Below are 24739 nucleotides of genomic sequence, written 5' to 3'. Positions count from 1 at the left end.
TATTTAGGAGTGCTGGGGCTAAGTTTCCTCATCCCTCATCAACAAGATGGGGGAGGCAGTAAATACTTACCTCACAGAAAAAAACCTAAGTTAAAGACCTTGCCTTTTTTATTTATTTTTTAAAGCTATTTTGTGTACTACACATATCCATTAGTCTACTTAGGAGTTACCTATTCTTGTTTAATTCCCTTCCTTCTTCCTTCTGTCATGTCTGAAAGATGCACATTGGAACAAGAAGTCAGTAAAACCAATTGTATAGATAATGATGTGAAGTGCACAAAACAGAACTGGTAACAGGATACTGCCTTCTTTACCCAATTCTTTTCACCACCACTTATCTTCTGGATGACTGCAAATAATAATAAGCAAAAAAATGGAAGTGTGCTTTTATAATCAATGATCATTCTTTAATGTTTCCAAGGCATTCTGAAATATTTTGATTGTATGAGAAACAGAAATGCAAAACATCATTATGAAGGTTGTGCTGAAATTCACATAGTGAAGATGAAATGACACTTTATGCCTCATTTCAGTTACTGGACTTTTTATATTGTGCTAAACCATGCACAAACTATTTAGCTGCAAAACCTAAAGGTCCCTTTCAAGAAAAATCACTACTAAATGTCATGCATCATACACTTTCTCCTGTAATGCACTGTTTCCAGGAAGGTACCGAGAAGAAGAATCATACTTTTTTGTATTTGAACTTCAAGGACCGAGATGATGTTCAGGTGACAGACTAAATTTCTTTCCTTATTGCATTCTTTCAGTTTTCCAGAATCCCCCATTTGCCCTCTCCTGTCAGAAAAGACTTAAGTCTTTCTTTAAGACTTAGTACTTTAGAAGGCCCCAGCAGGTACAAAAATGAGACAAAGCACAGCACTTCTCCAAATAAATGATACAGCATCAACCTTCTTAATAATGAACTTGCTGGACTGGGCAGGGATACTGCTCTTTCCAGATGGCTTGCAGAATTTGAAGGTCTTCCCCTGTGAAATGCCAGCCTCACTTTGGGGAGAAGAGTATGCCATGTCCACAAAACACTGAATGCTGGATAAACAATCTGCCTGGGTAAAAGGCTGAAGCCTCCAGCAGGGCTCCTCCTGTGATCCTTCTTGGAGATGTTGCTTCAGGTCTTCATCATAAGCAAAGAGAGTGCTTTTTTGAAATTCTAACACTCAGCCTCTCACTTAAGTTTTCAGATATATTACCCTCTAAGCAATCCCTGTGGCTCCTCAAGTCCATCCTGCCTGATTCATCAAGTACAGTGACTTCCTTTCCTATGATCTACAAGCTACAGGTCTGCAGGATTTGGAGAAGGTGACAGAACTTCTGCTTTGCTGTTCACGTGGGAAGAGAAAATTGACAGGCAGAAGGTCCAGCTCCCAGATGTTGACCCATTCTTTTCAAAATAAGCCTTGCAGCTTGAGTCAGCTTTCTGAAATACTATGTTGAAATGCAACAGCCAACTGAGAAAAGGAATGATTCTAAGACAAGGATATAAAACTACCAGTTAAAACAGCTATTGCAGTACCTAGAAATCACTACCACAGTCCTAATTTTGTAATTCTGATTGTCCAACTTTTAGAGCTGGACACACTGTATTGCCTAGCACAAAAATAAAAAGATGTCCAAGAAGAGCTTACTCAAAAGGTATACATTTAATTATTTAAGAAGTTAATGACAGGTCTACCAACAGGGCTACTTGTACTTGGTTTCTGAGGCACAGACCACCCAGACCCCAGTAATAAAGGAAGCTGAGCATCCTTGAAGTGCCATCACTTTTTACGAACAAAACCCTCAGAAACAGTTCACATTGAGAGACTAAGTCAAAAAACCAATCAAACAAAAAAACCAACCACACTAAAAACACCGAAAAAAACCCCCCAAATAAAGCCAGGCAGCAATAGCCCTGTGCCTCTGTTGACCTCTCAGTTATGACTTCTCTCAAAATCTGCTCTTCAAAAGAGTGTCTTGACTGAAAGGATGAAGAGCAAGCCACATCCTCCTCTGGCTCTTCTCTGACTTACTTCTGAAAAGTAGGGAGCGGGAAAGAGAATGAATATTAATCTAAACTTTGATCATTATTGTTTTGCAAAAAGGTAAAAGCTAAAATGAGTATGAGCCATTAAGGTCCAAAAGATTAAGATATCACAGCCATATTTTATAAAAAATTATTATCCATCTATTACAGAGTAACATACTTTATTCATTTTAGATTTTCAAACTCATAAAGAAGAGGATTCCTTCCTCTCCCATCTTCTTACATACAGACTCCAGCAACAAAAAATATAAAACCAAGAAAAAAACACCCCGCTAGCCACTTCATTGATATTCTTCCTCCAGGCAACAGTAAATTATGAAATTCAATGAAAATTCCTTTCCTTTGACAGTATCCTGGTAAAAACGTATAAAATTGTCAATGCTTTGTGAGAATTATTCTCCCTTTGCAAGGAGCACATATTATCAAATTATACTCAAGTATAACCATCTATAATTAAATTCCCTTGGCAGAGTACAGGTTGTGCAGTAGCTACTCTCCCCCCAGCCGCATGGTTATCAGTCTCGTAAATTTGATTCAGATCACTTTGCTTCATTTTTCAGTGTTCAACTAGTATGAACAAAGAGTGATTTCTGACAGTGGCTTTTTAGGCAAAGATTTTTTTCAAAAATGCTACAAGGGGTATTTTTTTTGTACTGTGGATAATGACTGTTTCTGCAACTATGTTCTTTCTAACAACCACAGGAAAGGGAGACATGCTTTCCATAAGTCACTTTACGTTGACCAATCAATCACAGGGATTCTTTTCACTTAAAAAGAAGGTTAACAAGATACATTATGCAGAATCTCAGTCACTTTGTATGCAGCAGAAAGAGATTAATTATCTGATTTTACTGATTTTTAATAACACTGCATAAATGATCAGATGTGAGTATCACAATCTGTAAAAATAACTCGTGGATTTTTAAGTATTTCTCATCTGAGTATCTTGTGCATCTTCTGAAAGTATCTACTTTTTAAAAGTATATTATCTGAAAGCCATAGAAAGTATTAAATCATAATAGGAAATATATTGTTTCAATTTTAAAGAGAATACCTTTAGTCAGATCAAGGCAGTAATATGCAACATGGGAGTAAATGCAATCAGTTCCCAGGCTCAAAATACGGCTGTGCACAAGGATTTATAAAGCTAGGGTCTTTAAACAAAAGAAACATTTTATTTCTTATTAGTATAAAATTATTATTAAATACTATACCCTAAGACAAAAACCCATTAGTATCCTAATTTGTGGGTCTTTTCCTGTCCTAAACCCAAGACAAGTATATATTATTAAAGCAAGAATAAAAGAGAACCTCTGACTGCAACATTCTGAAATTAAAATCTAAAGTTACGTGGTATGAAAGGAAGCTCTCAGTTTAACACTCTTGCATGGAAGTAATTACAACATATGCATACATATGTAGTGTACAAAACGTTAAGAACTAGACATGCAAATTCATTTAAAGTGCACTAGAGATCTCTACCACTCATGCTCAGGTCTAATGAAATGAATGATTCATAGTATCTACAAAATACATGTCTAAGTCTAACCTCGTGTACCTGACTAGTAATCTTCAATTACTTAGAACCATTTCTCCGACAATAAGAAACCTTTTTCAGCTACTTATGTTGGTTTGCACTCTTCGACACCTTGCTTCTGCTCTTTTTCTCTTAGGCAAATAACATCAGAATTACTTGATCCAAGCAAGGACTGAGCAAAAAATTATATAATGGGCTATATTATTAACATAAATTTTTCATGAACATATTTGTGTATAATATAGAATATTAATACCGCATTTTCTTTACTTGCTTTGATTGCAAGACAAGTTGCAGTGAGTTTGCCATCTGGCTTTTTTGTGCTTTGAAAATATTCAATTCACTTCTAGATAACATCCACATGCATACAAACAAGTGTGCTTCCTGCTGGAAATTTGCTGGAATGGTGTTACTCCTCTTGAATGCTCTTCTCAATGCCTAAGCATTGACCTGAAGGCAAAGGCTCAGTAAGAGGACATTATGGAAATTGCAATGAATGCCAAGTGATAACAACACATGTACTTCAGCAATACAGTTGAGACCGTTCATCATAAAATGGAAAACCTAAGGGTATTTAAACCACTCGGAATCATTCTGCAGCAGACAAAATAAATAGAATAAGAAAGTATCTTAGACACAACTACCTACTAGATACCACTTTTACCTTTGATAGAATGAGAAATTATATGGAAACATTCTCCTTGAACTGTCTAGCTATTTGCATACTTAATATCTGAACGCTGCTTTCTCCAAGAACTCTGTATTTAACAAGTCTTCTCAGACAGAGAAGCAGGAGAAAACTACACAGAAACCCTCACATAATCTCCCCCTTTATAAATTAGTAATTTATTCAGACTGGTTACTTCTGTATCTGTAAGATGATCTGTTAGTCCTACTAAAACAGTGCACATGCTCGTATTTCAGTTCATGGCTTGTTGGAGTGGCATGTGAAATGCCCCTGAGACATCCTTTACTACAATTATAGACGACCTTCAAGAGAAGTGGGGTTTTGACATCACAGTGAACTGTTACAATGACAAAGAACTGAACTACATTCTAACTTGCCTTTTCCATCACCAGCAGCACCTTTAAAGTGGATCTGATTTTAGAACTTCCTGAAACTAGCTTAAAACAATTATTTAATATTTGATTTTTGATACATGGGTGGTCTACAGCAGCCAGAAAAATGTCTTGTTTTCAGCTGTAAGTTGAGAAAACTAGCTACTTGCTGATTCAAAAGACATATGGAATATAATCAGGTTATTTTAGGCAATGGCCATTTTCCTACCGGTATAGTTACTCAATTTGTCATTATATTCTTTAGAGACAATTCAATACACCAGCATTGTTTCTAAAAGGTTCTTCTAGTCCTTCATTTTTAATTCCCTTTCTTTTCTACTTTTATATTCATGCACTTAGTTTATCCTGTACTCCAGACCATCCAGAAAAATCTCAAAGAGATTACTCATTTTGAGCCTTTCTGGAGTAACCAACCTGCGACACTTCAAAAGAAAGCCTGGCTGTCAAAAGGCAGCTACTCACCACTTCCTGAAGGGCAAGTCTGCTAATTCAGTAATTGCTTTTGAAGATCTCTGCCTTTGTGCTGAGCACTGCGTTCTACCACCCCAGCCCATGCCAAGTAGAGGGCTGTTTCAGCAGGTCACACAAACCCAACTGGAGTTTTGCCACTTACTGAGGGCCGAATATGGCCATTTGCTTCTAATTCCTAATTTCATTTGTCTTCAAAAGCTTTAAAACCTGGTGCCATGTGAAAGTCAGGTTATGAAGCTCACAAGAGGTGAAAAAAACATCACATCAAAAGGTTTCAACTGAGATAAAACTAGGGATACATTCAAGCTATTAACCAACTTTAGGTGTTTCATGATCTGACTAATAGCAGCTTAACTTTCTACATTTCCATGCTGTACTGTTTGTTTAATTGTCTATTCAGTTAGGAAAACAATAATTAAAAGGAAAAGTGATATGCAAGACTTCAGTTTAATTCATACTGTACGCTTTTTTCATTAACTGAAAGCAGTTTGAGTGATCTGCAGCAGGCATTAGGTAAAACCTAGTACTAATATATGACTTTACCTTGTGGAATTAGGATGTTAAGTAAGTAGTATACTGCACAAAAGCTATAAAGTTTCATGAAAAGTTTTATGATGTGCTGGTAAAAATAACTGGTGCTGGTTACTATAACTATGATTCAATGCAATTCTCTCTCCTGCCCCACTCCCCAGACTACTAGTTCTAAATAGATAAATATGCACACTTCCTAAAATAACATACTTTTAAAGCAATCTGGCAGCCTACATGACGGAACGATAGTGGACATAGACTTCACTCTCCCTATCTCCGCAACATTTTTTTTTCATTCTTAATTTTTACAATTACACTGAGATTTTTTTCTTTTAAAGTATTTTGTTGCAGGGTACAATTGGGAAATATTAAAGTTCTGTCATATGTAATAGGACTTCTTCCTCATAAACCCTAATAACTCAAACACAAATGCCTATTTTTAAAGTATTTTCTTTCACAGGTGGTTATCACCAGACTTCCCAATTTCTGTATTCACAGGGAAAGACTCAACACAGTTCTTTAATAAAATGCCATCTAGTTTCCAGTTCCCATAATCCTTTTTGTTTACAGAACAAAGTCGTAACAGGCATGCCAGAATGAAAATGGGGATAATGTTCTTTCTATTCGATAGAAATGCCTCTGCAGCTTTTCAGTATGGGAATACTAGCCATCAGCAAAACACAGGACTGGTATCTCAAACAGAGTCCAAATTATATCTGATTCACTGACCCTTTTCAGTCCTTGCCTCTACCACTCACTGGCACAAAGATCTTCCGCGCTTTCACACCCCTTTTGTCTTTAGTTCAGAAAAAATAAAATGCAGAAAAAGAGAATAAACATCTTCAAGAAGGGGAAGTACTTATATTTCGACAACTGCTTTTGTTTTAAAACACAAAAAGGTTTCTTTCCCTTTTCTTCCACTCTGTATTGTTTAAGGCAGTTTCACTACAGAACAGCCTATAGGCCCCTGCAGAGTTCTACGCCAGCCTTTTTCTAAATGATGCTAGCTGAAAGAAAACTCAGTAATAAATGTCATTTCTGTACTCGAGAGTACGCAATGCACCTTTAATACTTTCCCAAGTATACCATTCTACACAGTAATAAAAAGAAGGATTAAACACTAATCTCTTATACCCATAATGCATCAACTGACTACACCTGCTAAAATCCAACTTGGTAATTAAAAAATATATCTACTTAACAGCCAAACCAGGAGACTAAAGGGAAAGTACTGTCTCTGCAGACAGCTAGCAGAAAACAGTTTCAAAATTGAGGCACTTAACAGAAACCTATTTTTACCCCTATTCATTTTTATGTGACCTTAAGCAGTGTAAGAAACAAATACCTACAATTATGGTGCAGCAATTAAAGGGCAGTTTTAGAGCTACAGTAATGACTTAAATATCTAGTAAAAACCAGATAAGCAGCTTTGCCTTTTAGTCTATCTTTAGAAAATGCAAAAAAAAAGTTAGCTTTCTCTTTTTTTTTTCCCGTTTCTTTTCCCTTGCAAGCAATAAGTAGAGCGAGAACAGAGAATAGATGCCTTTATATGTCCCCTTTGCCAACCGCTCCTGGCCTGAAGTTCTTATATGCTTCACGTTTCAAGTTTTTTTCCTAGTTTTTCTTTCTTTCTTCTTCCTCCTCCCCATCTCTTCAGGTGTTCTGTTTTCTAGTTTTTTAAACTTACTTTATTCCCTGATGCTCTCATTTTTCCTGTTCCCACTTTCAACTGTGCCCCTGACCAAAGTGCCAAAGCTTTACTAATTTCAGGCTGCAGCTCAGGCTTCAAGCACACCTAGGCAGAAGATAACTGGAGTGTTGTCTTTACAAAAATAAACAAATGAACTACATAAATAAATATGCAGGCTCCTGGAGTTTCTGTAAAGAAGCAGAACTTGCTGAAATATCAAAAGGGTGCATAGGGTGCATACTTTCAAATGAGCTGATGATCTGTTTCATGAATGCAACCGCTCAGCAGTTTTAAACAGTGGCTTAAGTCCCCACACTAAAAGGGGTTTAGGAACAACAACAGAACATAGGAAAGAAGCATATATCGCTTTTAGGCTATATGTCACTTCTTACTATGAAAAGAAATACAATAAAATAAAAATAGGGTGGTTTCTCATTAAATTACGGGACTGCTCAGGCAGAAGTGAATGTTGTATTTGCATTGCATTGCATTGCATCAAACAAAAATTCCCAGCACTGACAAAATGGCAGTGATCTGGTCAGCATTCCTTGCCTCCCATTTAAAAAAGAAATGTCTTGAAGCAGATGCAAGAACATTCAATATTCTGTATTCTGCTGCATACCCCACAATACCATCTGTTGCTTGGAACCACATTTTGCAGTCCCTCCCACGTGGCTATGGACACTGTGAGGGGAAAGGGAACAACTTTCCCTAAACTTGCCTTTCAGCTTCACAAACCAGCACACATTTGAATGCGATGATCCTCCACAAACATCAGTACAGATTTTCCTCTCCTTCCTTCCTTTCTTCCTTCCTTCCTCCGTCTGGTCTGTCCAACACTGGTGGCTGTTGTCCCTCTCTCACATGTCATTGCTCTCGGCATGCTACAGTCTAATTTTCCAAAGCTGCGATTATTCTTTATGACTTTTAAAAGGTCCTTAGTCAGGTAACTGTAGTTACCGCAGAAGCTCTGCATGTCACTTCGTTCCTAAAAGATGAATGCTGTTATCTCAGGGGGGAACCTGGAGAACCTTCCAGCCAACAGAGCTGGATATGGGCACAACTGCATGAGCATCCCCACAGCAAACAGCAGGCACAGCCGATCTCAAAGCAGAATCATCGTGTAACACAGGGATGCTCATTACCTCAGCAAATGGTAACGGTGAAAAAATACTCTATTTGTTTGAACGCTGTGCTTTTGTACCTCACAGGGGCAAGAAACCTGCCAGTTGCCAAAGGGGGTGGAAGAGACAGCAGAGACAGCCTAGCAGTATTTACACTGATGTGGTTAGATAGCCATAAAAATCACAAATCCCATGGATTACACTATCACTGGATCATGTCCAATAGGCCTCAGGCAGAAAACTAGTTGGCATGGCAGCTTAATAGAATCTAGTCAGACCTCAGGTTTTTATCATTATTATTCTTAAACAGAGATATCTGACCTTAAAAATCAAAAAAAGCACTTGGTGACTGGTGCAGGCTAGTACAGAGTATTTCACAGGCAGGCCACAGTAGTGCTTCCCATAACAAAGCAGAGAACTCAAAAAGCTAGGGCGGTACGTCTGTCTCATCATAAGGGTGCCCCTGTGGGTAAAAGTAACATCTAGATGGGTATATTCTCCTTCTGTGTATCGCTTTCAACATTTAAAATGGAAAAGGTGACATGCTAATAAATCATTAATTGATTATCAATAAAGAGGGGGAAATATCAAGAGAACTATCAGGATTTCACCTATTTGAAGATACCTCTTTTATTTGGGTCATTCATACATCTTGTTATAGCATCTCTCCAAATATGCCTCATGTTTCCCCTAGATCCAATAAATGTGTGTACACACCTTAAAAATAAACGAAGGACCACTAATATTAAAATGAATCAGAAATATACAGGGAATTACTTGACACTGCTGAGCATGGAAGTTTACCTAAAACATTGCAACACCATAGGAAAACTTCAGTGTTGTAATCAATCCACACATGGTAGCAAAGAGTAATTAGTACATATTCTACATGTTTTTCCTCATCTTCTTGGTTGATTACCTAAACCATACTCTCAATGAGACAAAAACCACCCATCCTTGCAGGGTCACCAAAACTCAACAGCACAAAAGGAAAAAACAAAAGAGGAAGAGAAACTTGGTTTCTTTGGGTCTAAGCTGCAGTCGGGACCCCACACTCGAGTCTTCTCACATTACTGTTTTATTTCATGTATGGTCTACCTGACTCTAGATAAGTTAGAGAAATACTAGCTGCAAGCAGAAATAGTATTGTTACTTTATGTTTGACTGCACCATACAGTGCAAACTCATTAAAATGACCAACATGAGGTCACTTGTGTACAGTTGACACAGTTTAAGTCAAAATTCAAGTGACACTACTTTCCTTCAAGATCTTTTACCATTCTTTGAATACCTTGTCTAGGCATTACAAAATTATGAGGCTAAGATAATCCCCTAAAATTTAAATTGACAGTAATAGAATTGACAGAAACAAAAAAGGCGTTCCATCAGGAAAAAGAAAAAAACACTGATAAAAAACATTTTCTTCACAAAATGCAGACAAGCATGACAGCAGCACAACACGGTACCAGGGTTATTATAGGAAAGGGAAAAAGAAAATAAATCCTTGGATACATATACAGACAAATGAGAGGTAGATACGCACAGACTTCATTCAAAACAGAACTTTCAATACAGTCACTGCAAAATTAAGGCATACTTAAGGATCCTAAGCCAAGACAATGCTGTGCAAATTTATGCAATTTATTCCAGGTGGAAACAGAAGAGATAGACCTGGTTGAACAGACTCTTGTTTAACAGTCGTGATTCAGTCTAGTCACAGAAGAACACAGAATAAAAAGAACAGATTTTCTGATATATTTGAAGATACACTGCCTATGATAAATGCAGCTTTTTTCTTTTTGTGTGTGTGTGTGTGTCTAGACTTTCCTGTGGGCCTTGTGAGCGCAAAACACAAGACACTTGACATTCAAATTGTGTTAGATTGGAATAATGCCTGAAAATAGCAGGGGCTTGACTGATTGAACTAGAACTGAAAATTCTACTTTTAGCAAAGCCTAAGGATGAGAGCAGGATATTACCTTTCTGAAACCCTTTGCTGGATTGAACAGTTACATGAGCTTTGAGACCAAAGATTACAGTTATAAATATCTCAATGAAAACCCCACATGCGATAATGGCTCCTAAAGGGAATCATTAGGATTCATTTCTGGATGTGGCAATTAACCTATTACTGTCCGAGTCAAGACTATTTTGCTGAAAAGCAGTGAGTTATTGCACTCTATGCAGTCTTGATTTTTCAATTATTAGTCACGACATTCTAAGTTTCTTAGTAAAGATTACGCAGCAACACCCTCTAAATGCCTAGACTGCAAAGTGTCTGGTGATTATTTCTACAGCAATCAGTGTAATGGGACTGATCCCTGACCAGAGTCCTAGGTATAAGATGAAAATAGTAATAACTTCTAACATTTAGATAAGTCAAACACGGTCCAAGCACCTGAATAATGGAAACATTCAATGGTAACTTGCCGAATCAATGCGTCACAAAAATGAAACTAATTTTCCTTTAGAAACCCAAGTACAGTCTTATTCCCATAGGAAGGTACCCCTTGCTTTGCTTACCACAATACTAAATACTCATTTCCAAAAGGAATCTGAGTGGAAAAGCCCCATTGTAATAAACATTTCAACATTTCAATGGCTACTTCAACTGCCATTGGTATTCCTCTCAATTTTCCTCAAATAGGCACCTGTGGCATTCACACACGAGAACAAACATCTCTTTTCACTTCCTCTCCCCCAAAACAACGTCAGTTTGCAAAGGGAATAGAGAAAGCTATGATACACTTGCTGGGTACTTCAGAAAATACTACTCAGCGTGTCCTACAGTAATGACTGCTGATCGAGAGATATTTTTCCTTATGTTAAGTGTTACCATGAACATTGTGTGCTAAGATCACCGAAATGCTGTACTTTGATAGCTAATATAAGCAGATTCATGATCTATCTAAACAATTGTGAAAGTTCCTCATGACAAAATTCTTTCCTTTCTTGGTGCATGATGCACAGTTCCTCTCCAATACTATAACCCAGGCATGGCTTTGTAGGCATGTGAAAATGCTTTCAGTCCATAAATGCAATTGCTTCACCTAAAGAGAGAAGACAAAGTCATTCAGTGAAACAGCATACTGAATTTCTGTTGAAACAAAACTGTAGAGCATGAAATAGCAACCTGTCATCAGATGTTGGGAGTCTGATGTTTGTCAGTAGCAGACAAAAACCGCTCTCTCCTCTCGCCTGTGTCCGAGGGAACTGACAAGCCATCTGCATGCAGGTCTGGCCAGACTACATCCTGCAGGCAAGGACTGGACTCTGTGCAGCGATGTTTAGGATCTATTTCTCTAGGATTTACGGCTGTATTCTAGAAAATTAAAATAAAATAAAACAAAAAACCCCAAACAAAACTAGACCAAAGGAAGCAAACAAAAACTACCAAAACAAAAACTCACCCCAAAAAAACCAAACGACCCCCAAACTAATCCAACACTAAAAAGTCACAAAACAAACCCTCCCTCACACATGCACACCCAAAAAAATTGAACAAAAAAAACCAGCCCAAGGCTAAATGTTTTCTATTAATTTCAAGGAATGTCAGGGCACACGTTCTTCACTACTTTTTACTTTCTATTAAAAGGTGCACACCGTAATTGGAAAATAGATCCATATTCACATCACCCTACCCCATTTTAAAGCAAAGGTGAGGAATTCACTTGCCCCCAGGAGAAGGCTCACAAGGAATACAGCCTGAGAGTTTGCAAACACAGGCTCAATAGTTGTCCAAAAGGCATTATCCAGAAAATGTGGTATCACATCTCCAGATTTTTTGGACAGGCTACTCACAGTCCCTTTGCTGCAGACCTTCCTGCCCCATGGAGAGAGTCCACATGGCTGGCGTATAACACTTTGATGAGGTAATCAGACAGGTTAGCAAGCAATATAATCAATTTGATCAGCCATCTCAGCCGAGCATTCTGAGCCCAGAATAGCTCTTATTAAGTTAGGCAATGCCTACAGTAAATGAGTGATGTGTTATTTTGATTTGCCTCTCAGGGCCCAAGATCGTGGTATCTAAAGCTCACCTTCCCAAGAGAAAGGGATTTCTGCAAACTAAAAGCAGCCTCTTCAGCAGCAGGAGGAAGCAGCAAGTGAGACGGAACAGATCTGACCTTACAATAAACATCTGAGCTACATTTTAAAACACTGGCACCGAGACGTTATTACTTTGCTTTGATATGCTGCCAAGGGAAAGCAAAGAGTCATTGAAAATTGAACTCCATTTTCAAGTCCTGTCCATTTTTCAATAATCCTTGTAATACTGTGTACATAACTTAAGGATTTTACAAAAGACAACAAACTATGATGTCATAAAATAATAATATTTATTTGAAGGTCTTAACAGATTCATGCTTAGTAGTGTCATAAATCAGAAAAATTACCAAGGAACATACACATAATGCCACAAATGAAATACATATGGTAACGTGGGTACGGAGAAAGGCATTTGGGTAAAATAAAAAGACTTTTGGCTCTCAAGCACACAACATGGCTGATGTTCCTTATTAGACGTTAACAATTTGATAAAGTTCACTAAAGTGCAGTTTATTGTTTTATAAATGCAGATGTCACTTTGAATGTGCATCTGTTGGCATTTTTCCCATTACAGACATAACTTACAGATTTTCAAAAAAACTGGTATTACCAATCCACGTGGTTTTTCCCTAACTCCTTTATTGTTGGATGTCTGCAATACAACGATTCAACTTCTTCATTGAGGACCAAGGAAACAGAGTAACTTGAGACATCTGAAATTTTAGTCATGGAACTGTGGTACTCTCGACAAGCCCCCAGGAAAAAAATCAGTAACTGCATTTGATCTATTTACAAATCTCATTCAACTGTCTCACGTACAGCTGCATAGCTTTGTGTTTATGTTAGCTTACCCTCAGATCCGAGAGATGTCTCCAGTTTTGCCAAGTACTGCAATGTTAACTTGTTTCAGTACTAATTAATATCTTTAATACACCTTGTCTCCATTACATCTTTCCTTAGCCTGTCTTCTAACACGTGACAGAAGCCAACTGTCCACCTTCACATTTTTTCAACTAGATGCGTCCAAGAGGTGTTTGCCATAAAATGTGTCTATGTTTTTCATGGAAATTCACAGGCCCTTTCTCTCAGGTGCCAGTGAAATTTTTTCTATCATTCTCCAAAATGGGAAGGATGGAGAGGAAATTAAAAAAATGTCAGCTCTAAAGGTAGCAGACCCAATGGTCTTCCCAAAATCTTGATGCAGTGTGGCAGAGCCAGGACAACCAGCAATGCCTTATGCAAACAGACCTCCCTCACCTAGGACAGTTTATGTCACAGTATTTTACGAAACAACAACATGGGCACATCACTTCTTTCCACTATTCTGTCAAACGCATTCTCCCCATCACAACTCGAGATGCTGTTATCTAATGACAGATGAAGAGCAAACACAACTCATGTTGTATTTACCAAAAATTCAGAAACAATTCTTAAATTAATTCTAAAAACCAGGCAAGATCTAAATTCAGAGGACTTCCACAAAGGAATCAGAAATCAGCATGAAAGTCTGTAAAACAAAATTTGAAGTCATACTTAGTAATCAAAACATGAATGAGTTAAAACAATACTACTCTCTAAAAACTGTCCTGAAACTCTGTCACCACTTAAACTACATATAGAAATCTTTGTCTTCTTATTTAGAAAATATAAATGAGTATGATTCATGTAAATGTTTCCTCTCTTGTCAAAGAGAATCATTCTCTCTTTGTAGCCTCAACGGGTCAAAAGCATAGGTGAGCTTGCGGTGCTCATTGATCTGAAGGAAAAACTAAATGTTTAAGATCAAAAAAGCTATGTAATTTATCTAGATGGAAAGAATCCACCTTTTCCTAAATGTCTTCAGTCAGGTAGTAGTTACTATTTTTAAAATACTTGATAATATTTGACACTTTTCCTCATTGTGATCATCAGTTGCAGAAGGCTGAGATTTGAGAGTTTTTTATTAATTTAAGAAAGAAGGCTTTGTCCTTTAATTTTTTCAACTGAGCCTGAAATACAATTAGAAGACCTAGTCAATACATGTATACAGCTTTTAATTAGAGAACTGGCTCATCAGAACCAAATACACTTTTGATATTGTTTAATGCTGTGTCATAAATTATTCCTGTTTCCCAAAATTAAATTTACCAAGCTTTTAAAAGGTGCATTTAGGTTTCCTGACACAGTACTTTACTACATTTACTGGACCAATAGTAAAGTCTGCATTTCTCATCTGCTCATAAACATCATGCGCATATAGTAATGGTTTGACTGGGACATGGATAATAAATTCAAATAAAAACAAAAAGCAAACTTCTTATGGGCTTCAAATTCATCTACTATAGAACATGATCTAAGGTAAATAAAACTGTCCAGTAAAGGAGGCAGGGAATGAACAGGGCATACATCTATCCCTGCCCCTATTAATGCTGCTCTACTGGGTGACCTGAAGAAACATCCCTCCTCAGTCACACAGGAGTTACCCTGCAGAAGCAAAATGGAAGTGGAAAGGTGAGAGGTGAACAGGATCCACTGCTATTGCTGCCATGGCTGAGCTGGGCAGTTTCACACCGCACAGGGCAGGCACCATCTGAACCTAACCACAGGCAGTTTCTACTCCTCCTGTAATTGTTACAAACCTCTGTCTTTGCAGACAAGAGAAGCCATCTCAGCCTCTCCTCAGACAAGCAATTTATGCTCTGACCCACAAACACAGAGCTCAAGAATACAACATCAAACGCCACCGAAATGCTGTATCCCTGAGTCTTCCAGTGACACTGCTGCAGGGACAGTTCTGCCATGCAGGCGGGACAGAGGGTCACGCAGGTCAGCCAAATATTAAGGGCAGCAATTTGTTTAGTGACTATTTTGTTTACTGTGCAAGTGGCTTTTGACTAGGAGGGGTGGTAATTCTTTCCAGCTTGCCTTGGGCAGCGAAAGCTATAAAAGCGTTTGTACTTCACTGGTGTCTAGGGAAATTGGGCCGAGTCCTAGGGTCTGTTTCTTTATCAAGTTTGCCAAGTGCTATGCTACGTGTAGCACACTTATGTTTTTCCTCTCTTTCCTGCCTCCCAAATTATTCTACATAACATGTCCAGAAAGAGTAATAAGCATGCCAGTTCAAAAGCAAACAGAAAGCAGGCAAACAAATCCCTCCAAAACTCAGTATTTTAGCAAGTTGTTTTTGCAAAGGTTTACAACTGGAGCAACAATCTACCCTCATCTTCATAGCAAAACACAATGAATGCTGCATAAATTCCTCATGAGAAAAAGCTCTCCCAGGCCAAAGATCTGCATGGCAAGTTGAAGGAAGCAGTAAATGGTTGAAAAATTATTTTATTTACAGCTTGGCAGAAGTTACATGACAGTGCCTACTAGCAGGTGCTACCAATGGTAAAAACAGAAGCATGGATTTTTAAAGTTTATTTGTGGACCATTGTGTAGTTTAGGCTGCACCACTAGTGCATGTTAAAGAAATTATAACACACCTGGTGACAACTAGGAATTTCAGTAATAACATGAAACAATCATTTTACCTATCCCCCCCAACCCCTACCTAGGAAAAAGTGCAATTTTTGTCAAAACTCCTAAAACTGAAGTTAACTGTAAAATATTACCATCTCAGAAGGCGGCAACTTTGGATAATACTGATCTATTTACAGAGAGGAACAATCCACCTTCCACAATGAAAACATGAAACAGGAAACACCAAAATGATTAAATATTTAAGATTATAAACTGTGATTATTAAATGCAACTTAAAACAATAACTCAGAGAAAAGTGCTTTGTCTTTTAGGTTATTTTGATAGCGCAGTAGATTAAAACTAATTATAGTTTCAAGGTCTTCATTATTACGTAACTCAATGCCCTCATCAGTCAATTTACTAAAAACATTACATAGACATGAAACAAATGATTTATGGTGCAACTTAACACCCAAAGGAGTGCAGCCACATTATTATAAATGTGAATTTAAGCAGGATCTAAAAAGCCTGAACCAACCAGCCACAGTCTGTTACTACAGTAAGGTCAACCATATCAACCTTAAATTCTTACAAGTCTATATAAAATTTAAGTCTCCCCAAAAATATAAATAAGTCACATGTCCTACTCCCCCCCTCCAACTTCTAGGTATTATTTATGCCACTGCCCTGTTAAAACTCTTGGATGGCGTCTAAAGGAAATGCAATTTCATGTTGTTTCGAAAAAAACCCCAAACAAACAAACCACTGAAAAAAATCCCACCTCAAAGATTGAAAGCATTAAACTAATCTTGGTATTATTTATACTTGCTTTAAATGAGGCAAGAGACGAAAAAATGAACAGACTGCTACAGAAAAATGCATGAGTTTTCACTTGTGATTTCATTTGAAAGTTAAACAAAAAACCTTCCTGAACATGCATCTCAAATTGATACTTAATAAATAAATAAAATGCCAACAATCTAAAACCAGCTTTTCCAGAGTAAAGTCACTGTGTTTGCAAAGGAAGTGCTAAAGGGAAACAAGTAGATAGCAGAAAACTCTCTGTACTGCATGCTGGTATTGATCTGGGGGGGGGGGTGTTGGTATGCACAAGAACTGCAAGAATGCATCCTAGGGAAATGAAACGGAGCTACAACACAGTTTCTGATGCCTGGAATCTTACCACCAAATGGAGGATTTGCTCCCGTGGTTTTTCCCAAAATTTCTCATGGCTAACAGAAAAAGAGGAGGGGGGGTTGTGTACAGTGTGTGTGTGGGAATCAAGGCTGCCAAAGCATGAAGAGTATCCCAGTCTCCCCCTCCTTTATAGTATATCCCCCTGCCCCTCAATTTAGACTGCTCTGCTGGGACCCTGGTAGAAAACCAGAGGAGATGTTCCTAAACACAGTGCTAAGGGAAAACATGGCTTGTCTCAACAACTGCACACAGGCAAGGGGGAATGCTTCTGCCAAGTTAGTTATGGCCCTCGTCATACACATTATGGATTGCTCTCATTCACTCCATTGCAGACTACAGCTCCACTAATAGTGTCTTATTCCCACAGTCCTTTCTTACTGTCTACAGGCAAGTCTTTGCTTATCCTTTCCAACAACAACAACACAGTGCTTGCAGAGATCAATTTTATCTCTAAGATACTGGATTCTGACGTACAAATAAATTAATGGTTTACAACAAACACTATTAAGGATGTTGCATCCATTTAAAGATTTCCCAACATACAAAAATGTTATCTATTTATCTGTATATTTTTACAGTATATTATCTACATACCTTTATAGTGCACTGGGGTTGCCAAGAGAATGAAATTGCCAACACTCAGGCTGGAATTTGCTATGAGAGAATTTTTTTTCTTTTGTCTCAGTGTGTGGGTCTCAGACACTCTGGAAAGTGACAGCAGGAAGAACAGTTGCTTTACTCCTACAGACATCCATGCTACCACTTTGACAAGGCCCATTGCAGGGATGGGGTGGTGTTCTTTACTGACATGGCTATGAACTATAAATAATTACATGATCTTTAACTACTCTTCACCTCAGTAGAAAGAGATCACCCTTGGTCCAGCTTCTCATAGACAACTGTAAGGAAACAGAACAACAGCAATTCCCAAAGCCCCTGACCTCATGAAATTCTATTTCATTCACTAGTTTTCTCTAAGCAAGTGGCAGAGCAGTACATTACACAGAAGGGGACATAGAGGCCAAATCTGGGGCAGATGAGCATGAGAAAAGGATTGTGATGATGTTGATCAGAGAACACATACATCATTCCCCTCCTCCCCCCAGTTCTTCTGATTTGCAAATATGCAAACTGACAAGACAGAAATCGTAACACTAAGTATTTTGACTTTCTTAACTTTAATCTGAAATCAGTAATCATGAAAGAAGGCGGCACACGTGGGCAACAAAGAGCAGGCAGAACACAAAATTCAGTACATCTCTATTCAGTGGCAGGAAGGCATCTATTATCAGATGCAGAATGGCCCCGAAACGCAAAGAAAGCCAGCATTGTTGCAGACTGTTACTGGGAACATCATAACTGCTCCTTACAACTATTCAAAGAAAGACGAACTGAGAAAACCCTAAAACAGTATCTTTAAAACAAATATCTGATAAACTAAAGCTTAATTCTAGAAATAAAACTGAAACCAAAGGAAGCACCTGCAGTACACTTAGGTACTAAGTGTTAAAAACATGGTTAAAAAAAATGGCTAGAGGTTGGCCCTCACAGCCCATCTCAGCAAACTCACTATAGAGCTGCAGTAAAAGATGCAGTCAGCCTTTTAGACATGGTTGTCTTGGAGACACCAGAACACACTGTATTGATGACAAAGGAAACAAAAAGCTGGATGCACTTTCTAAGGCTTTTAGTCTGCTCTCTTTCATGTGGAGTTTACGGAGGAGGGCCTCCCTGGGATGAGTATGCAGAGAATGCTGGCAGCAGGACCAGCTCATTGAGGTAGAAATCTGCACATGCTTAGGAGGTTTCATGTAGCCCCAGAGCACCTTTTATCCCTGGGAGCGGGAGCCTGAGACATGGCAGCTCCAGCAAATGAGATTCACATTTGCTCACTTTGAAGGTTTAGCCCTGAACAAGCATTAAACCCTTCCACCTAAGGGTCTTTATGAGAAATAAAGCAAGCAGCGTCTCCTGGTTTGTGCAAGGGCCCTGGAGCTGCTCTGAGGGCTCTCTCCATTTATTAGAGCGTTCTTCTGCTAGGCTCCTTCCAAACTTGAAGTAGAAATCCAGCAACATACTATGAGGTAACCAGCAGAGAAATGGCTAGAGACGTTTAGGCTTTAACTATGAAAACTACAAGTTTTACCTCAGTGTAATTGAGGTAAGCACGGAAAAGAATTTTGATGGAAATCTGTTTTTTAAAGAGGTCATGAACAGTGAATGCTTCCTATTCCAATTAATGAGTAAGTCTTGTAACTCTAAAATGTGTAACTTCCCTACCACACTCTGTCAGATTCTAGCTTTGTGAGGAGACAGGACAAGCATATAGTTTTTGTCCCCTTTAACCTGGTTGGAGATGAAGGCTATTACTATGAAGCTGCACTTGGTTAGACTGGACCTCTTCCATACTGCACTGTAACGTGCATCGTGTTCAAGGACTTTTTCAATTTGCAGTACTTTTCATTGATAATGTGATTCAGACCTACATCAGAGGATGCCATGACAATAGTAGTGACTACTGGCTTTAGATACACAGTCACAATAACCTATCAGTTCCTGAATTAAGCACTAACATTAAGGTCTAGCTGGATAGAGTGACTATCTAGTTTATAGTGCAATGTTTGTTGCAAGGGTTCTCCCTGTCTCTACATCTAAATCTCCTGCAGGACAAGCATGATAGCGAGCATGCATGATAAGAGTGCAGGGGCTGTAAATATTTCTCACAAAAAGAGATGGAAGGTCTCACCCTGCCACAAGTCGCCTGCTTGCATGAAAGTACATAAAGTTTCTGATTTCACAGGCTGCTGACTTTTATATGCCCACTTTCAAATTCTGTGAGTACACCAAAAATTATGCATGATATATCAACACTTAGTTCTGACTGACAGTAGGATAGGTGAAGATGAGACAAACAGGGAAAATTTGGATCTCATAATTTTTCACATCATACCCTCTTCTTCTTTCACACTGTTCCTCTCTTTTGTCTGTACACTGGATTGAAGAGGAGGGAAGTAATGAGGCCACACAGACAGGTGTTCACTCCTTGCCTTCCCAGTCTCTTCTGAAGGGTTATAAAACAGATAGATAATAGGTATCTGACAAAAGGATATTGAAATAATCAGCACCAACACTATCATAGAAGACCTCTTGATATCTTTATGTAAAACCGTGTATCTGCAGTAGACGACTGCCACCCTCTCATAAATATGACTGACAATGGTAGAAAACCTGGGTCAAATGATGCAGAAGACATTCAACCTGATGGGATCAACTGCTATCCAATGTATTTCCAAATGAGGGCTGCCTACATCACAAAGTAGTATTAAAACAATCTACATCACAAAATAGTGTTAAAACAACCCATCTCTGTTAATTCTGGTCCATTTGTCTTGCCATTAAATGCAAAACAGTATATGGTATTAACTGAACTGCTGAGAGCAGCTGTGTTTTTTTGGGACCGCTAAAAATCGAACTATTTATAAATACCATGATATCAATTTTGGAATCTCATTCCAGGCATCACATAGGTTAGGCATAAGGCACATCTAGACCAGGTCAAACATCATCAAGACAGAATACCTCTCAGCTGGAGAGCCTACGATTTCAGCAAGGTTAAAAAAAAAATAAAATCTGGAAATCCAGTCCTCAGATACCACACTGAACACTGGTTAACTGCACTCTTCCAGGGCTTAGACTGTGATGCTTTCTCTTCTGCTAAGGCAGCAACACCTTCTTGGAGAGGCATGCCATGAGTAGGACATACTGCCATGGCTATACCTCTTTACACTCACAGTACAAAGCCTGCCAGGTCCCCTTCTTGTATGTCTATGTCATGGGTCTGTACTTGAAACAAAAAAGATTTACCCAGCATCCCAGTGTTTTCTTGGGTACAAGCCAAAAATCCAAGGACCTTATTAGGATGCTGCAGCATCAGCATGACCAGTCACCAATGCTTGGTCATTCTTTATGAAGCACAGTCTTTGACTTGTCAATCATCTGTATAATGCAAATCTGCCACCATATTCTTAAAAAAAATTCAGTAATGCAAGTACAAATCTGAAAACTGTGTTAGTTTCCTAGACTGGGTCAAAGTAACAGAGAAGTCTCTTTGATGCATCATTTAGAGTTTCTTTGATAATGAGTAAATCCATACACTCCATGTACAGATGACCTATTCCTTGGTGTAGCTAATTTGTGTACCTGAAGCATCTGTGGCAGTACAATTCAGCATGATTTATGAGGGACAAAAAATTCTATTCCCTGAGTTAGTAAAATTAAAAACCCAACTATCCAACAGGTGGAAGTGCAAGATCCTGCCTACAACAGAGAGGTCCTCCAATATGGATACAGGTTAATTTTGTACTCATGGCATCATGATTCCTGCTGTGAAGTTTATAGGAACTAAATAATCAAGTTGTGCTATCATCATTTCGGACACCAATCCCAACAGTAAAGACTAGACTCAGAAACACACAACTATGTTTTGCTTATGATGAAAGAGGCAGAACACAATATAAAATATTCCTTCTCCATTGACTTCAATTTTTAAAACAAATGAAATATTGCAGGAGATTCATAAGCAACAGTATCCATTTTGTGAATTGCACTAGAGACACATTCTAACAGGCAGGCAGAACAAACAGGATAAACAAAGTAGGCAATTGCACATGCTTTTGCATCAAAATCCCTTTTCAGGTTTGATTCCCATCTGCAGCCTACCTCATTCTGTTAGAGGAGGTTCTCAAATGCTGCTCAGAATTGGGGCACAAGATGCTTTTATACATTGAACCCATGGACATTTAGTAAAACAATTACACAGTGACCATAATGTACATCCATAGCATGCAAATTTTTAGCGAGGCTTTTAATCTTTCCCTAGATCCAATTCAAAAACCTCAAAACTACAGCAAAGTCTCCTCTTGACTCCCAGACAAAATAAATAAATAAAAGTTCTAATCCTATTTTTCAGGCAAACTGTAATTAAGATCTTCTACCACATTTATTTACAGGCAGGTGCAGTTGAAAAGATAATATGCTTTTACTGACAACTGAATTGTACCATTGTGGTCTTGGCATATCAGATGTTTATTAAAATTATTTCACCATAAGAAAGCTGGGAAATAACAAATTAGAGGTTTGTTCCTTAGAGTGCATTCCCCTCTGCCTCAGCTCAAAATCACTGCAGTTCAATTTACCAGAGTTTTTTTAAAGGCCTGTGCTTCATGTAGGTTATGTATACAGACTGCCAAATTTCAAAGTTACCACTGACCCATCTACCACGTCCTTGTACAGAAAAACCTAAAAGTAACAAGAAGGGACATAGCTGTAAAAAACAGAACCTGGAATATCTTCTTCCTTCCTTTCGTCATAGAAGACTCTGTGAACCTATTAACATTTGGACAATAAACCTCTGTATGTTTTCAGTATTTGCAATAATCCGTCAATAGACTGAGTTATCACAAGATCAGTGCCCAAAATAAATATTTGCAAACTAACATATTGAAACTTTTATTACTAAGTAGAACAGGTTTTCTCATTTCTCGCAGCAGAAGCCACTTGCTTCCATTACTCTGTTTTATGGGAATTCTGTTCTTTATTTAGACTTGAGAACGAAAGGCTGCATGGTTTTTGGATACAATTATAACTGCAAGTCTGTTTCCAATTTTCCAAAGCCAAACCTTCATCGTAACAGATAAAGTAAGAATTATAGGAACAAAGCATGATCATGGAAGAATGACATCTGTAAGGTAAACACACAGAATATTATACTGCACAATCAAAAGGTTGCATTTTGCAGTCTTAGCTAATACAGATCACCATGAGGTCATTTGTAGGATTTGCCTAACTGACTGGAAAACAAAGCCTGAACCGCTAAAATAATTTTTGTACTAAAACAAATACTCTTGGACTACTCATATGCTTCGAACTGGACATACATATAAATCATTGTGGAGATGCAGTCCTGGACTGATAAGACATCTCAGTAGTCATACAACAGCTGAAAAACTGACGTTTTACAGTCCTGCTGCTAACAGCACTTTTTTAGCTCTAGCTGGTATTTACATCCCTGCTGTTCCTATGGTGGAAACTGGCAGGATAATAAATTTGGTAGGAGATGCTACTAAGAAGGTATCTACGACTGATTGTTTTATTTAGTTATCTGCTTCCAAAATAGCAAAATCACTTCAAACCCATCAGAGTAGGCTCTTAATACGATACTTGAACATTCCTTCCTCTAGCTCATTTTCCCCTTATTTTTTTAAATCTGTATATTGTATCTCTTCCACATTTTCTCGAGCTAAATCCCTTTTCTATTGTGCAGATGCAAAAAGAAATGCAAAACAAGCCTGTATTCCTGCTGTGGGATTGTGTCACCAAAGCAGAGAGAAGTTCACTAGAATTATATACTGTCAGCTCTGCTCTACTCCCACCAATGCTCACAGAGAGTCTTACTGTACAGGAAGGAACAGAAGTGCAAAGCTCTAGCATACAGAAAATATGTATGGGAGGGGAGGAAAACAAAATGGGAATCCTGGTATAAAATAAATATTACAGACACTGACTGTGTGCAGAAGCAAGAGGAATGCTAGTTCTATAATCAACAGTCTTCCAATTTGCTTCCAAATTATAGGTGTATATAACTCATGGAGTTGGGGGTAAATCACTGCTTAAAGTCAGTAATGTCAAATAAACTATACATTAACAATTAAATGGGTTTTTCCCCCCTCTAATGCAATATTCATAACACAAAGTCTGACAAGTTTCTTTTCAGCTGAAATCACAACTAAATACACTTCACAGAAGAGATCTGGTTGCCTGTGAAGTTGTTAAAAGACTCAGAACCACTTCAGTTCTCATAAGAGTTTCTTATTCAAGTTTCTGATGGTCGGGAATCATATTTCAAAATAGTTTCAACATTTAAAAGTTCAAAATATATAGATTATTGCTACACTTATTCCAAAGTGGACACATTCCTGCATTAGAAATTCTCTGGTAAAAAGTCAAAATTTGCTAATAACACTGGTGAAAAACTTTAATTTTTCAAAGATTATATCTGTAATTGATATTAAAAGTTCAATTTCCATTTTGAGAACAGAAGAAAAGAATAAAACACAGACGGCAAATTGAAACATTTTGTATTAATTTATTTCCATTAAAAATGTTTTCTTTAGCCTTTATCCAAAAACAAGTACTAAATACATAAGAAAACCTCACATATATTCAAAAGGACCATCAGCTAGTATATTTTCAGAATTTCAGTTTACCCTTAACAAGACTGATATTGTTAGGGGATACAGAAAAATGCAGAATGTACTCAGAATGTAAAACAACAGGTTTTCCTTATCTCAGGACATTTGCATTGTTTATGTATACATGGATGCCCTACACACATATACTAATAAATATATACGGATGCATATCAATGCCTTAGGACACCAAGTGCTGTTTATCTCCGCCCTAAGTGAACGGTGTATTTAAGTCCTTGATATGGGGATGCTTGTTGATGTAGTATTTATGTAATGCCTTCTGTCTTCAGGGAATCCTCAAAAGAAGCAGACTTCCAGAAATTA

General features: G+C 37.9%; 1 protein-coding gene across 2 annotated transcripts in view; it reads right to left on the bottom strand.

The window, feature by feature from the left end:
* CDH2 (cadherin 2) overlaps nucleotides 1-24739 on the bottom strand; it is a 118352-nt gene that overhangs the window by 39380 nt on the left and 54233 nt on the right. The window lies entirely within an intron of this gene.

The sequence above is a fragment of the Pipra filicauda genome, unplaced genomic scaffold (assembly GCF_003945595.2).
Source record: "Pipra filicauda isolate LSUMZ 115617 unplaced genomic scaffold, ASM394559v2 scaffold366_size716523_pilon, whole genome shotgun sequence".
Lineage (NCBI taxonomy): Eukaryota > Metazoa > Chordata > Aves > Passeriformes > Pipridae > Pipra > Pipra filicauda.
The sequence above is the reverse complement of the archived record's forward strand: the minus strand, read 5'-3'. Positions and strand labels throughout refer to the sequence as shown.